Source organism: Chiloscyllium punctatum, chromosome 9 (assembly GCF_047496795.1).
Source record: "Chiloscyllium punctatum isolate Juve2018m chromosome 9, sChiPun1.3, whole genome shotgun sequence".
NCBI lineage: Eukaryota > Metazoa > Chordata > Chondrichthyes > Orectolobiformes > Hemiscylliidae > Chiloscyllium > Chiloscyllium punctatum.
In genome coordinates, this window is record NC_092747.1 from 67,534,948 (window position 1) to 67,549,827 (window position 14,880).

Here is a 14,880-nt window from a genome sequence, read left to right on the forward strand (position 1 = left end):
GGAAGATAACTAGGAGACAAGAGAATCATTTTACGTTTGGAAATACATACAAACAATAGATCAATCAGCAGCTGTGCACCATGGCAGATTTCAAATCCTCAATCCATTTTCTTGCATCATCTTCAGAATCTTAGATTTTTGAATACGAAGGAAAACAATCAATCAATCAATCTCAGATTTGAATATACTTAGCAACCAGCCATTAAATAGCTCTCTACAGTCGAATTTCAAAAGATTAACAATACTTTGAAGAAATTTCTTCTTAAAAGTAATCCTTAGTGATCAAGTCTCTACCTAGACTACAATCTGGAAACCTAACCGGGGAAAGGTCTTCCGAACATCTACCTTGACTCACATTAAGAATTTAAAAATGTGTTGCTGGAAAAGCGCAGCAGGTCAGACAGCATCAAAGGAGCAGGAGAATCGATGTTTCGGGCATAAGCCCTTCTTCAGAAATCATTCCTGAAGAAGGGATTATGCCCGAAACGTCGATTCTCCTGCTCCTTTGATGCTGTCTGACCTACTGCGCTTTCCCAGCAACACATTTTTAAGCTCTGATCTCCAGCATCTGCAGTCCTCACTTTTTCCACACATTAAGAATTTTCTACTTTTCAAAGACATCACCTCAAATTCTAACCTCATTACTATTGGCTTAAGTTACTCATAGGACAATTCCCTCATCATAGGAATAATTTCATTAAATCTCCATTGCACTCCCTTCATGGCAATTATACCCATCCTTAGGTAAAGAGACCAAAACTCTCACTATATTGTTCCATCCTTGCAAGAGCTGAAAACGTTCGACAGCAGTCTGGACAGAATTTTTGGTTATTAAAATGACAAGTAACATAGACAGCCAATAACCCACCTCGCTTGTCACTCAATGGATTTCGATTGCTGAATCCTCCACCAACGTACTTAAGAGGTGGGGTTACGATCGACTAGAAACAGCTGCATCAAGGCATCAAGGACAGGTCAGAGTTTGTACAACTACAAGATAAAAATCAGGATTGCAATGGAAAACTCTCTACTTGCCTGAATGAGAACAGTTCCAACAACAAAAAAAACCTAAGAAGCTAGATACTATTGAGGGCAAAGCAACCAGCTTGATCATGCCCCATTCAGAACCACCATCTTCCGTATTCACTTTTTCCACCACCATAGTGACAACATTTAATATCACCTAGATGACACACTGCAGCAATGTGCAAAGCTTCTTTGACACTAAACACACATCTTCTGTCCCCTAGAAGGACAAGGTGTAGGAACACCACTACTTGTAAGTTACTCTCCAAACCACACACCATCATGACTTGAAAGTAGATTGGCATTTCTTCACCAAGTAGTCAAAAAGCCGAAGGCCCCTATCTCAACAGCCCAATGGGATGTCCCTAAACCAGATACATTTCAGCAGTTCACCACTACTTTCCTCGTAGCGGTTAGATATTGAACGCAAAACTCACCCCAAGAACAAATAAAATGTTCAACATTTTCTTAGTGGCATTGGGCAAAGCAGGAATATCTGGAGAATACTTTATTGCTTTCAAATATTGCCGTGAGACAGTTAACACCCAGTTTAAAAAGCAGTTAGGACCCAAGATTCAAACCATGTCTGAAAGAGGATCCCTACAATAAACCAACATTCCCAGTACTACGTATACATAAATTTAAATCTAAATGCTAGAAGCAGGATTTTAACCCAAAACGCTCTGCATTAGGCGAGTGTTTCCAATGGGCCAGTCAACGTATCCATTTTCTATTTTAAAATAGATAAAATTGTTAAATACAATTGCGTGATTACAAAACAGGTTTAGAGTACAGTTAGATATGAAATAGTTTCGCTTTACGTTTCAGTGAACAATCCAACTTTATGCACAGCTGACGTACAGTTTAGAAAGAGTTATTGTGAACGAAGTTAATACATTATCCTTTACGCTTTTAGGAGGAACTGCTGTTTGTTTAACGTGTCGCTTTAATTTTAATGTAGATCGCTTGTATAAACCATTTGTGGACACTTCGATATTAAAGACACAACTTGTATGTATAAAATGTACCTTTAGTTTGCAGTTAAAAACGCATGTTCACATTTTCTCGCTCCTATAATCAAATAAACCTCCTACAAGTGTGCTCACCTGCTGTGAGCTGCCTAACATTCCTATTTCCATGAACAAACATGCAGGTCTTAAACTCACCAAAACAAACCTCGTCAGAAAAGATCTAACGCAAACAACACGTCAAAAAATGTTCAAATGGTTCCCGATCTGAAGATATTTTTCTGATTTCTCAAGCTAAATACTTTACCTTCACAAAGCCAGCTGACAACAGACGTTCTACAGTGAATTAATCAACAAACCCTTACAACGTCAAGTTCGAGTACTCTCGGACTACCCAGATCTCCAGTCTCCACCCTACAGACTCATGAACACACTGCATTCCTGAAACACTCACGCCCAAACTGGGCGGGATCGCATGCAAACAAAGAAATGCAATCTCACATGGATTTTCCGCTCGACTCCGGAATCCTAAACAAACCCAGTTAAATAAACAGTTCTAAACCCGCGAGAAAGAGTTTATGCGATCTATGTGTAATTGAATACTTTTTTCTAATCGTATTGTGTCCTTTTGTATACGTTCATTTAAGTTTTGATTTACAAGTTGTTTAACAGACGATACACGAAAGCTGATACCATGTGATCCCTTTTTTGCTTCCAATGACTATAAATGATCAATTCAGAACAATTTGCTTTACCTTTTCCAAGAGTAATAACCAAATACTGAAAAATAATAGTTATCTGCCAGTGTGCCCATTCTATTCTATATTTGGTATATAATAAAAGCATTGAAAATATGTAGACAGGGCTCTTCCAATGGTTAAAGGGAATATGCTGCAGATGCTGGAAATCTGAAACAGAGTAAATGCAATTTTAGAGAAGATTTGTCGCTCAGGCTGTGGTTCAGATTGGAAGTTTGCTCACTGAGCTGGTATATTTATTCTCAGATGTTTCATCATTATGCTAGGTAACATCATCAGTGAGCTTCCGGTAAAGTGCTGGTGTTCTGCCCCGCTTGCTATTTGCATCTTGATCTGTTGTGGTGGGTGATATCACTTCCAGCTCTTTTTCTGAAAGGTTGGTAAATGAGTGAATGGAATTCTGGTTTGAATGCCAGGCCTTTAGGAATGCCCGTGCATGTCTTTGTTTAGCCAGTCCCAGGATGGATGTATTGTCCCAGTCAAACTGGTGTCTGTCTTCATCTGTGTGTAAAAGTACTAGTGACAGTTGGTCATGTCCTTTGGTGGCTAGTTGGTACTCATGCATCCTGGTGGTTAGTTTCCTGCTCGTCTGTCCAATGTAATATTTTTTGCAGTCCTCGCAGAGTATTTTGTTTGACGTTCGTTCTGCTGGTTGTTGGTACAGGGTCCTTCAGATTCATCAGGAATTGTTTCCGTGTGATGAATACTGTCTACAATACCACCTAACTGTATCAACAGCAAATTTTGATAGATGACTTTCTGTGCCATGAGCCAAGTTGTTACTAAATAATGTGAATAACTGAGACATTGATACAGATTCTTGTCAGACACCACTGATCACATGCTGCCAATTTAATTACCTACCCATTATCCCTACTTTCAGTCGTCTGCCACAAAACTAATTTCCCAGCCATGTCAGTAATTTCTCATCAATTCTGTGGGAATCCACCTTAGTTAACAGTCTCTTACGTGGAACTTTATTAAATGCCTTTTGGAAGCCTGAACAACATGCAACAACATTCCCCAGCCCTCTGCTTTAGCTTACTTTTCAAAACCAAATCAATGAGGTTTGTGAGGCATGACCTACCTGTCATGAATCTATGCTGGCTTCCAATGAAAGTATATTTCTCCTGAAGTAAGATGACTAAATCTATGCACAGTCTTGATGGAGCAACCTGACTGATACCCTGTGTAGTTGGATCAAGACCTTTCTACTCTATACTCCCTCGGTAAAAACAATGACTGCAAATGCTGGAAACCAGAGTCTAGATTAGAGTGGTGCTGGAAAAGCACAACAGTTCAGGCAGCATCCAAGGAGCAGGAAAATCGATATTTCAGGCAAAAGCCCCTCATCAGGAATACAGCTTTTGCTCAAAACATCGATTTTACTGTTCCTCAAATGCTGCCTGAACCTCTACACTCCCTCGACCTAGCAATAAAGAGTCACAGAGTCATAGAGATATACAGCTTGGAAACAGACCATTCAGTCCAACTAATCCATGCTGACCAGATATCTTAACCTAATCTAGTTCCACTTGCCAGCACTTGGCCCATATCCCTCTAAATCCTTCCTATTCATATACCACCCAGATGCCCTTTTAAATGCTGTAGTTGTACCAAACTCCACCACTTCCTCTGGCAGCTCATTCCATACACACACCACCTTCTGTGTGAAAACGTTGGCCTTTAGGCCCTTTTTATATCTTTCCCCCCTCACCCCAAACCTATGCTGTCTAGTTTTGGACTCCCCAGCCCAGGGAAAAGACCTTGTCAGTTTATGCTATATTTGCCCTTCTATAAGGTTACCCCCATCCACTGACGCTCCAGGGAAAACAGCCCCAGCCTATTCAGCCTCTCCCATTAGCTCAAATCCTCCAACCCTGGCAACATCCTTGTAAATCCTTTCTGAACCCTCTCAAATTTCACAACATCCTTCCAGGAAGGAAACCAGAGTTGCATATACTACTAGGCAACCTTGATTATCCAAACAATGTGGGTGGGAAGTATTTTTATCAGATAACTGATCGTTTGGATAACTGATCAGACCCCCTTCGCCCCTGCCACCACCCCCCCACAAAAAGGTGCCTACTCCCTTCAGCACATCACTCGCACATTCACACCAGGGCCTCTGTTCATTTGCAGGCTGTTGGCAGCGGTTTAAAGATCAGGCTCTCTGTCGGGGCCTGGAGTCAATCGGTGGTTGGTGGCTTGCGGACAAGTTGCATTGCGAGGAAGGGCAAGAAGGACAAACTGTTCCTGAGGTCCCCAACCCACCACAACCATGGGCCGGCCAGGCTGTCATTGCTTAGGCCAGTGTGGCCCCAGTCACCACAATGCCTTGCAGACATCCTCTCTTGATCTCTCCGCCATGTCCTCTCGCAATCTCTCCTCCCCAGTCGGTGAGCAAACAGTGTGTCCCATGGGACTTTGAGTTTTTTTTGGATAACCTGAAATTAGGAGAATTGATATTCGGATAATCAAGGTTGCACTGTATTCCAAAAGGACCGCTGCACTGGGTTTGACATGTATGCTCAAACCGTCAGGAAATATATAAATACCAGATTCATCAGCTGCACCCACAAGATAGAGCAAACACCACAATACAATACCATCCATGCTCTCAAAACCAATCACAACATTGTCATCAAACCAGCAGGTAAAGGAGGAGCTGTTGTCATTCAGAATAGAACCAAGGAAGTGGACTGAGAACTGAACAACCAGGAACTACCGGTTGATCTGACCAAAGAGCACACTCATGAACTAAAAACACTGGTCAAGACTTTTGGTCTAGTCCTTCAGAGTTCCCTATGCTCCCTCATCCTTCTTGTGTAGGCAACTTCTACTGCCTTCCGAAGATACACAAAGCCAACACACCAGGATGTCCCATTGTATCAGGCAATGGGACCCTGTGCGAGTACCTCTCTGTCTATGTTGAAGGCATATTGAAGCCCATTGTACAGGAGACCGCCAGCTTCTGTTATGACACTACAGATTTCTTAGAAACACTCAGCACCCAAGGACCAATTGAACCAGGAACATTCCTTGTCACAATGGACATTTCAGACTCTACACCAGTATCCACCACAATGACTCCATTGCAGCAACAGCCTCAGTACTCAACACCAACAACTGCCAATCTCCGAGTACTGTCCTATAACTCATCCACTTTATCCTCAACCACAACGTTTTCACCTTTGACAACCAGTTCTTCATCCAGACATATGGAACAGCCATGGGGACCAAATTTGCACCCCAATTTGCCAACATTTTCATGCACAGATACGAAAAAGACTTTTTTCTGCACAAGACCTCCAACCAACACTATAAACCAGGTATATTGACAACATTTTCTTCCTCTGGATCCATGGCGAGGAGTCACTGAAACAACTACACAGTGATATCAACAAGTTTCATCTCACCATCAAACTCACCGTGGACTACTCTTTAGTATCAGTCTCATTCATGGACACATGCATCTCCATCAAGGATGGGCACCTCAGCACCTCACTCTACTGCAAAGCCACAGATAACCTCACGATGCTACACTTCTCTAGTTTCCACCTTTAAACATATTAAAACAGCCATCCCCTGCAGATAAGCCCTATGCATACGCAGCATCTGTTCAGATGAGGAGGAATGTGATGGACACCTGAACCTGCTCAAGGATGCCCTCATAAGAACTTGGTATGATGCTCAACTCATCAATCGCCAATTACGACGTGCCACAGCAAGAAACCGTAATGACCTCCTCAGGAGACAGACACGGGTTGCAACCGAGAAGATACCCTTTATTGTGCCAGCTCGGTGAACAGAACCACAACAACGAGCACCCGAGCTACAAATCTTCTCCCAAACTTTGTCCAGTACTTCCCAGGAGCCAAGAAACTACACCATGTTCTTCACAGTCTGCAATTCATTATCAATGAGGATGAGCACCTCGCCAAGACCTTCCCCATACCTCCACTTCTCACCTTTAAACAACTGCCAAACCTTAAACAGATCATTGTTTGCAGCAAACTGCCAAGTCTTCAGGACAACATTGACCACAACACTGTACAACCCTGTCACTGCAACCGCTGCAAGACATATCAGAGTGTCAACATAGATAGCACCATTACACATGGGAACACCTCCCACTGTTTATGTGGCAGGTACTCATGTGACTCGGCCAGCGTTGTCTATCTCATACACTGCAGGCAAGGATGTCCTGAGGTATGGTACATTGACGAGACCGCGCAGACGTTATGACAACGGATGAATGGACACCACACAACAATCACCAGCCAAGAGTGTTCTCTCCCAGTCGAGGAACACTTTGGTGGTCAAGGACATTTGGCGTCAGACCTCTGGGTGACCAAATCCAAGGTGGACTTCGAGACAAGCAACGACCAAACGTGGCTGAGCAGAGGCTGATAGCCAATTCGGTACCCATGAGGATGGCCTCAACTGGGACCTTGGGTTCATGTCACACTACAGGTGACCCCACTGCACTATACACTCTCTCACACACACACACGCACACACACACACACACACACTCGTACATACTCGCACCCAAGCTGTCACTCATACGTATACACACACTTCCCCACAACCCCCACAACACACATGCACCCTCTCACAGGCTTATACCCCATCACACATTCACACATACTTTATCAAGCTCACACACATAAACAAATTCTCTCATATGCACTCACCCACACGCATGCATTCACATGCACACACTCACTGTCTCTTCTGCATGCCCGCACATATAATTCTGCAAATACAGATTCACCCCATAACCTTGTATTTTATTTCGCTCAAAAATGCATAACTTACAGTCAATCCATGTAAGATTCTATAAATCCCACTTCAGAAATAGAACCAGTCTGACTCAAGATTGACAAACTCACACCTTTAATGCATTGTCTGAGCTGAGATGGCAACTTTTGCTAGAAAACCTGAAATTATCTTGAGACTATGACTTAAAAGGAGTTCTGGGATTTACATCTTAACGAACTGAAACTAGCAAACCCATTCTAAAAGATGAAAGACGTAATCTACTTTTGTTTAGTATATATCAGCCACATGACACTGTAACGTTTTGCTATAAATTCGGTGTCTTATGGTCCTGCTGCATAACCACCTGATGAAGAAGCAGTGCTTCAAAAGCTAGTGCTTCCAGATAAACCTGTCGGACTATAACCTGTGATTTCTTTAACTTTGTCCACCCCAGTCCAACACCGACTCCTCCAAATTATTCCAAAAGTGGCCTGACCATTGCCCTGTACAGCTGCAACATGACCTCACAATTCCTATATTCAATGCTCTGACCAATAAAGGAAAGAATACTAAATGCCTTCTTCACCATCCTATCTACCTACAAACTCCACTTTCAAGGAACAATGAACCTGCACTCCAAGGTCGCTTTGTTCAGCAACACTCCCCAAGATCTTATCATTCAGTGTATAAGTCCTGCTAAGATTTGCTTTTCCAAAATGCAGCACCTTTAATTTAGGTAAACACAACTCCATCTGCCACACCTCAGCCCATTGGCCCTTCTGATCAAGACCCCATTGTACTCTGAGGTAACCTTTACTGTCCAATACACCTCCAATTTTGGTGTCACCTGCAAACTTACTAATTATACCTCCTATGTTCACATCCAAATCATTTATATTAATGTTGAAAAACAGTGGACCCAGAAATGAACATTGTGGCATACCATTGATCACAGTCTTCCAATCTCTAAAGCAACCCTCCATCACCACCCTCTGTCTTCTACCTTCGAGCCAGTTCTGTATCCAAATGGCTAGTTCTGCCTGTATTCCATGAGATCTAACCTTAGTAACCAGTTTCCCATAAGGAACCTTGTCAAACTCCTTATTGAAGTCCATATAGATCACATCTACCTCTCTGCCCTCATCAATCCTCTTTGTTACTTTTTCAAAAAATTCAATCAGGTTCATGAGACATGATTTCCTACATACAAAGCCATGCTGACTATCCATAATCAGTGCTGTTCGAAATTCAGTTTGACCTCCTAATTTCCTGCAGTACCTGCATGCTGACGTTTGTGATTCCTGTATAAAAGACTCCTATATTCCTTTATACAATGATATGTTATAGTCTCTCTATATTTAAATAATATTCTGCTTTTCTATTTTCTCTGCCAAAGTGAACAACTCACATTTTTCCACATTATACTCCATCTTCCAAATTTTGAACCACTCATTTAACCTATTTATTAATGTTTTTCAAGATGTTTGCATGCTCCTCACAAACTGTTTTCGTACACATTTTTCAGATCATCAGCAACTTTGACTTAAGATAGTCAGTACCTTTACCCAAACCATTAATCCAGATTACAAATAGTTGAAGCCCTAGCACTGATTCTGTGGCATTCTACTAGCTAAGAGGTTGTCATACTAAAAATGACCCATTTATCTCTACTTCCTGTTTCCTGTTAGTTAGCATGGTGAGTACACCTCCAAGAAATTTGACACTATCAGGATAAATCAGGCAACATTATTTGCATCACATCCACAAACATCCATTCCCTCCTCCACCAATGCTCAGCATCAGCAGTGTATACCTTCTGCAAGATGCACAATAGAAATTTACCTAGGCTCCTTTGACATCACCTTCCCAACTGACAACCACTATCATTGAGAAAGACAAGGACAGCAGATACTAGGGAATGCTACCATCTCCAAGTTCCCCTCCAACCCTGTCACCATTCTGACTTGGAAATATATCACTGTTTCTTCAGTGTTACTGGGTCAAAAATCTGTAACTCCCTTCCTATCAGCATCATGAGTCTACTTACCCAAAATGCACTGCAATTGTCTAAGAAGGAAGCTCATCAATACCACCTTAAAGGCAATTAATGATGGGCAATAAATGTTAGCCCAACCAGCAATGCCCACAACTCATGAATTAATTTTTAAAAAGCCAAGTGTGCTGCAACACAGTCTCACTAAGTGAAGAAAGAAATATCCTGCATGTGTGTGTGTGTGTGTGTGTGGATGTTGGTGAGGGCAGGAATGGCTTAGTTATGTTGCTCTGAAGAGTAAAATATCAAACCTAGATTCAACATGGAAATACCATTTGAAAGATGTGGAAGATGACAAGCGTGCATAAAGTCTACAGCAATCAAAATCAATACTTTCAGAGAGAAGTGGTCAAAAGATGAAAAAAGATCATTTTTGGTTTAGAGTTTTCCATTAACAGGTCATATGTCAAAAACAAGTTCCAAATTATTTTAAATACCAATACCATAATTTCATAATATGAATGTGCATTAGCATCAGCTAATACCTTTGTCACATTTAATGAAAGACATTCCACCTCTGTGTCTTGTGAGTGAAATGTTCTCCTTCCACAGTCAGAGACGTAGTGAATTATGGTTTTACTGCAGACCAAACAATCAGCTCTGCTTAGTATAGTATTATGAAATCTGCAAACACACCACTTCATTCAACTTGCCAGCACTTGTAATCCCTATTAATATCAAAATACTTTTTCTAAAATATAGTCTTCACTTTTACCATTTGCAAAGACATGCAAAAATCCACATTAGCTTTATTTTCTATTTCTGGAAGATGTGCATTGTTTGAGTTAGAAGCTCAAGATTTGGTTTGACAATATTGCTGCTACTTATTGTTTCTGCCCCACTGCAATGAATATCTTAACATTGGCCACCCAAATCATGGAGAACGCTAACTCTTCTATTTCCAGATGGACTTGCAGCCATGACTGTGATCGGTACTGATTGATCCTGCTCCCTTTGTTGTGCACACTATCATGTCCAGCAAGAAAGAGAGAAAAACATGTCAGTGTGTGTGGCCCAATTTTTTTTTGTAGGGTGGATCTGACATGGTTGGTTATCTGGTAATGTGTGAGCTATGAGATGCAGATGGGAGGCTTGCAGCCGTGTTCATGTGTGAGAGGTCACTTTATAAATATTTGGCAGCAATTCTGAATGGTAATTATAGTACATGAATGTCAGGAATCTGGTGTATTGCAAAATTCCTGTGGTTACTGGTAAATTTGGTAGTCACGGGATATGGCATTTGACAATATATTGCTGAATACATGTGAGTTCCTGGATCTTTGATGTATTATTGTAGAAATTCAACTGTTACATACAAGGTTAGATGGCTGCCATCATGAGCAGAGTGTTGCTGCATTGGCTGTAGATTCCACATACAAAAAATTCCAAGATGTCATAGTAAACCAAAAACCTGTTCTCCAATATATTATTTGGATTTTGGAGGAAGTGACCCATAAAAATATCAGTGTTTTTCTACAGCATAAAGCTGTCATCCTTTCTCAGGATTTGGAGATGCCAGTGTTGGACTGGGGTGTATAAAGTTAAAAATCACACAACACCAGGACATAGTCCAACAGGTTTATTTGGAAGCACTAGCTTTCGGAGTGCTGCTCCTTCATCAGGTGGTTGTACCTTCTTGTACTCCACAACCACCTGATGAAGGAGCAATGCTCCGAAAGCTACTGCTTCCAAATAAACCTGTTGAACCATAACCTGGTCATAGAGTCATAGAGATGTATAACATGGAAACAGACCCTTCAGTCCAACCTATCCACGCTGACCAGATATCCCAACCCAATCTAGTCCCACCTGTCAACACCCGGCCCATATCCCTCCAAACCCCTCTTATTCATATACCCATCCAAATGCCTCTTAAATATTGCAATTGTATTAGTCTCTACCACTTCCTCTGGCAGCACATTCTATACACGTACCACCCTCTGCGTGAAAAAGTTGCCCCTTAGGTCCCTTTTATATCTTTCCCCTCTCACCAAAAAACCTATGCCTTCTAGTTCTGAACTCCTGCACCCTAGGGAAAATACTTTGTCTATTTATCCTATCCATGCCCCTCATAATTTTGTAAACCTCTATAAGGCCACCCCTCAGCCTCCGACGCTCCTGAGAAAACAGCCCCAGCCTGTTCAGCCTCTCCCTTCAAGATGATGGTTTGATTTGATTTATTACTGTCGCATGTACCAAGGAACAGTGAAAAGCGTTGTCTTACATGCTTTACAGGTGGTTCATATTATGCAAATCCATCAGGGTAACAAAACAGAATTCAGAATACAGTCTAACAGCTGCTAAGAAGGTTTAGACAGAGATAAATGTTAACAGTTAAGAGACCCATTAAAGAGTCTAATAATAGAAGTATAATGCCAGAAGTATAAGAAATAAGGTAGGTGAGCTTGCAGCATGGGTTGGTACCTGGGACTTCGATGTTGTGGCCATTACAGAGACGTGGGTAGAACAGGGACAGGAATGGCTGTTGCAGGTTCCAGGGTTTAAATGTTTTAGTAGGGTCAGAGATGGGGGTAAAAGAGGGGGAGGTGTGGCATTGCTTGTCAAGGATAGTATTACAGCAGTAGAAAGGGTGATGGAGGAAGACTTGCCATCTGAGGTAGTTTGGGCGGAGGTTAGAAATAGGAAAGGTGAGGTCACCCTGTTGGGAGTTTTCTACAGGCCTCCTAATAGTCCGAGAGAAGTAGAGGAAAGTATTGCGAGGATGATTCAGGAGAAGAGTGAAAGTAGCAGGGTGGTTGTTATGGGGGACTTTAACTTCCCAGATATTGACTGGGAAAGCTATAGCTCAAGTTCGTTAGATGGGTCGGTGTTTGTCCAATGTGTGCAGGAGGGTTTCCTGACACAATATGTAGACAGGCCAACAAGAGGTGAGGCTATACTGGATTTTGTTCTAGGTAATGAACCAGGCCAGGTGTTACACTTGGAGGTAGATGAGCACTTCGGGGGCAGTGACCACAACTCGGTGACTTTTACTCTAGTGATGGAGACGGATAAGTGTGCACTGCAGTGCAACAGTTATAGCTGGGGGCAGGGAAATTATGATGCGGTGAGGCATGACTTAGGATGCGTGGATTGGAAAAATAGGCTTCAAGGGAAGAACACAAATGATATGTGGAGATTGTTCAAGGAACAGCTAATGGGTGTCCTTGATAAGTATGTACCAGTCAGGCAGGGAGTAAAGGGTCTTGTGAGGGAGCCGTGGTTTAACAAGGATTTGGAATCCCTTGTGAAAGGGAAGAGGGCGGCCTATGTAAAGATGAGGCGTGAAGGTTCAGTTGGGGCGATTAAGAGTTATAAGGTAGCCAGGAAGGATCTAAAGAGAGAGCTAAGAGCAGCGAGAAGGGGACATGAAAAGTCCTTAGTTGGTAGGATTAGGGAAAACCCAAAGACTTTCTATAGGTATGTCAGGAAGAAAAGGATGACTAGGGTAGGTATCGGTCCAGTCAAGGATAGTAGTGGGAAGTTGTGTGTGGAGGCGGAGGAGATCGGTGAGACACTAAATCAATACTTTTCGTCAGTATTCACTCAGGAACAGGACATTGTTGCCGATGTGAATACTGAGTCACAATTAATTAGAATGGACGGCTTTGAGGTATGTAGGGAAGAGGTGTTGGAAATTCTGGAAAGGATGAAAATAGATAAGTCCCCTGGGCCTGATGGCATTTATCCTAGGATCCTCTGGGAAGCTAGGGAGGAGATAGCGGAGCCATTGGCCTTGATTTTTATGTCATCGTTGTCTACGGGAAAAGTGCCAGAAGACTGGAGGATAGCGAATGTGGTCCCCTTGTTCAAGAAGGGGAGCAGGGATAGCCCGAGTAACTATAGGCCAGTGAGTCTCACTTCTGTTGTGGGCAAAGTCTTCGAGAGAATTGTAAGGGATAGGATTTATGAACATCTGGATAGGAATAATGTGATCAAGGATAGTCAGCATGGTTTTGTGAAGGGCAGGTCGTGCCTCACAAACCTTATTGAATTCTTTGAGAAGGTGACCAAGGAAGTGGACGAGGGTAAAGCAGTAGATGTGGTGTATATGGATTTTAGCAAGGCGTTCGATAAGGTACCCCATGGTAGGCTAATGCAAAAACTACGGAGGTATGGCATTGAGGGTGCATTAGAGGTTTGGATTAGGAATTGGCTGGCTGGAAGGAGACAGAGGGTAGTAGTTGATGGTATAGGTTCATCTTGGAGCGCAGTTACTAGCGGTGTTCCACGAGGATCTGTTTTGGGACCATTGCTGTTTGTCATTTTTATAAATGACCTGGAGGAGGGGCTTGAAGGCTGGATGAGCAAGTTTGTGGATGACACGAAAGTCGGTGGAGTTGTGGACAGTGAGGAAGGATGTGGCAGGTTACAGCAGGATATAGATAAGTTGCAGAGCTGGGCAGTAAGGTGGCAAATGGAATTCAATGTAGCTAAGTGTGAAGTCATTCACTTTGGTAGGAGTAACAAGAAGATGGATTACTGGGCTAATGATAGACTACTTGGTAGTGTGGATGAGCAGAGGGATCTTGGTGTCCATGTACACAGATCTTTGAAAGTTGCCACCCAGGTAAATAGTGCTGTGAAGAAGGCATATGGTGTACTGGGCTTTATTGGTAGAGGAATTGAGTTCCGGAGTCCTGAGGTCATGTTGCAGTTGTATAAGACTCTGGTGCGGCCTCATCTGCAGTATTGTGTGCAGTTTTGGTTGCCATATTATAGGAAGGATGTGGAGGCATTGGAACGAGTGCAGAGGAGGTTTACCAGGATGTTGCCTGGCATGGTAGGAAGATTGTATGAGGAAAGGCTGAGGCACTTGGGGCTGTTCTCATTGGAGAAAAGAAGGTTTAGGGGAGATTTGATAGAGGTGTACAAGATGATTAGGGGTTTAGATAGGGTTGACAGTGAGAACCTTTTTCCGCGTATGGAGTCAGCTGTTACTAGGGGACACAGCTTTAAATTAAGGGGAGGTTGGTATAGGACAGATGTTATGGTTAGATTCTTTACTCAGCGTGTCGTGAGTTCATGGAATGCCCTGCCAGTATCAGTGGTGGACTCTCCCTCTTTATGGTCATTCAAGCGGGCATTGGATAAGCATATGGAGGTTATTGGGCTAGTGTAGATTAGGTAGGCTTCGGTCGGCGCAACATCGAGGGCCGAAGGGCCTGTACTGTGCTGTATTTTTCTATGTAATAGCAGGGAAGAAGCTTTCTTGAACCTGTTTGTACATGTATTCAAACGTTTATATCTTCTGCCTGATGGAAGCAAGTGGAAGAGACTAGAACTGGGATGGGAAGGGTCTTTGTTT

General features: G+C 42.5%; 1 protein-coding gene across 4 annotated transcripts in view; it reads right to left on the reverse strand.

Moving 5' to 3' along the window:
- Nucleotides 1–2,425, reverse strand: part of LOC140481474 (synaptotagmin-like protein 2) — a 123,116-nt gene extending 120,691 nt beyond the window's left edge. For all 4 annotated transcript variants that reach the window (XM_072577718.1, XM_072577717.1, XM_072577716.1 and 1 more), the window contains exon 1: nt 2,302–2,425. The gene's annotated coding sequence lies outside the window, so the exon portion shown is untranslated. The remainder of the gene's footprint in view (nt 1–2,301) is intronic.
- Between the last annotated feature and the right edge of the window lie 12,455 nt (nt 2,426–14,880).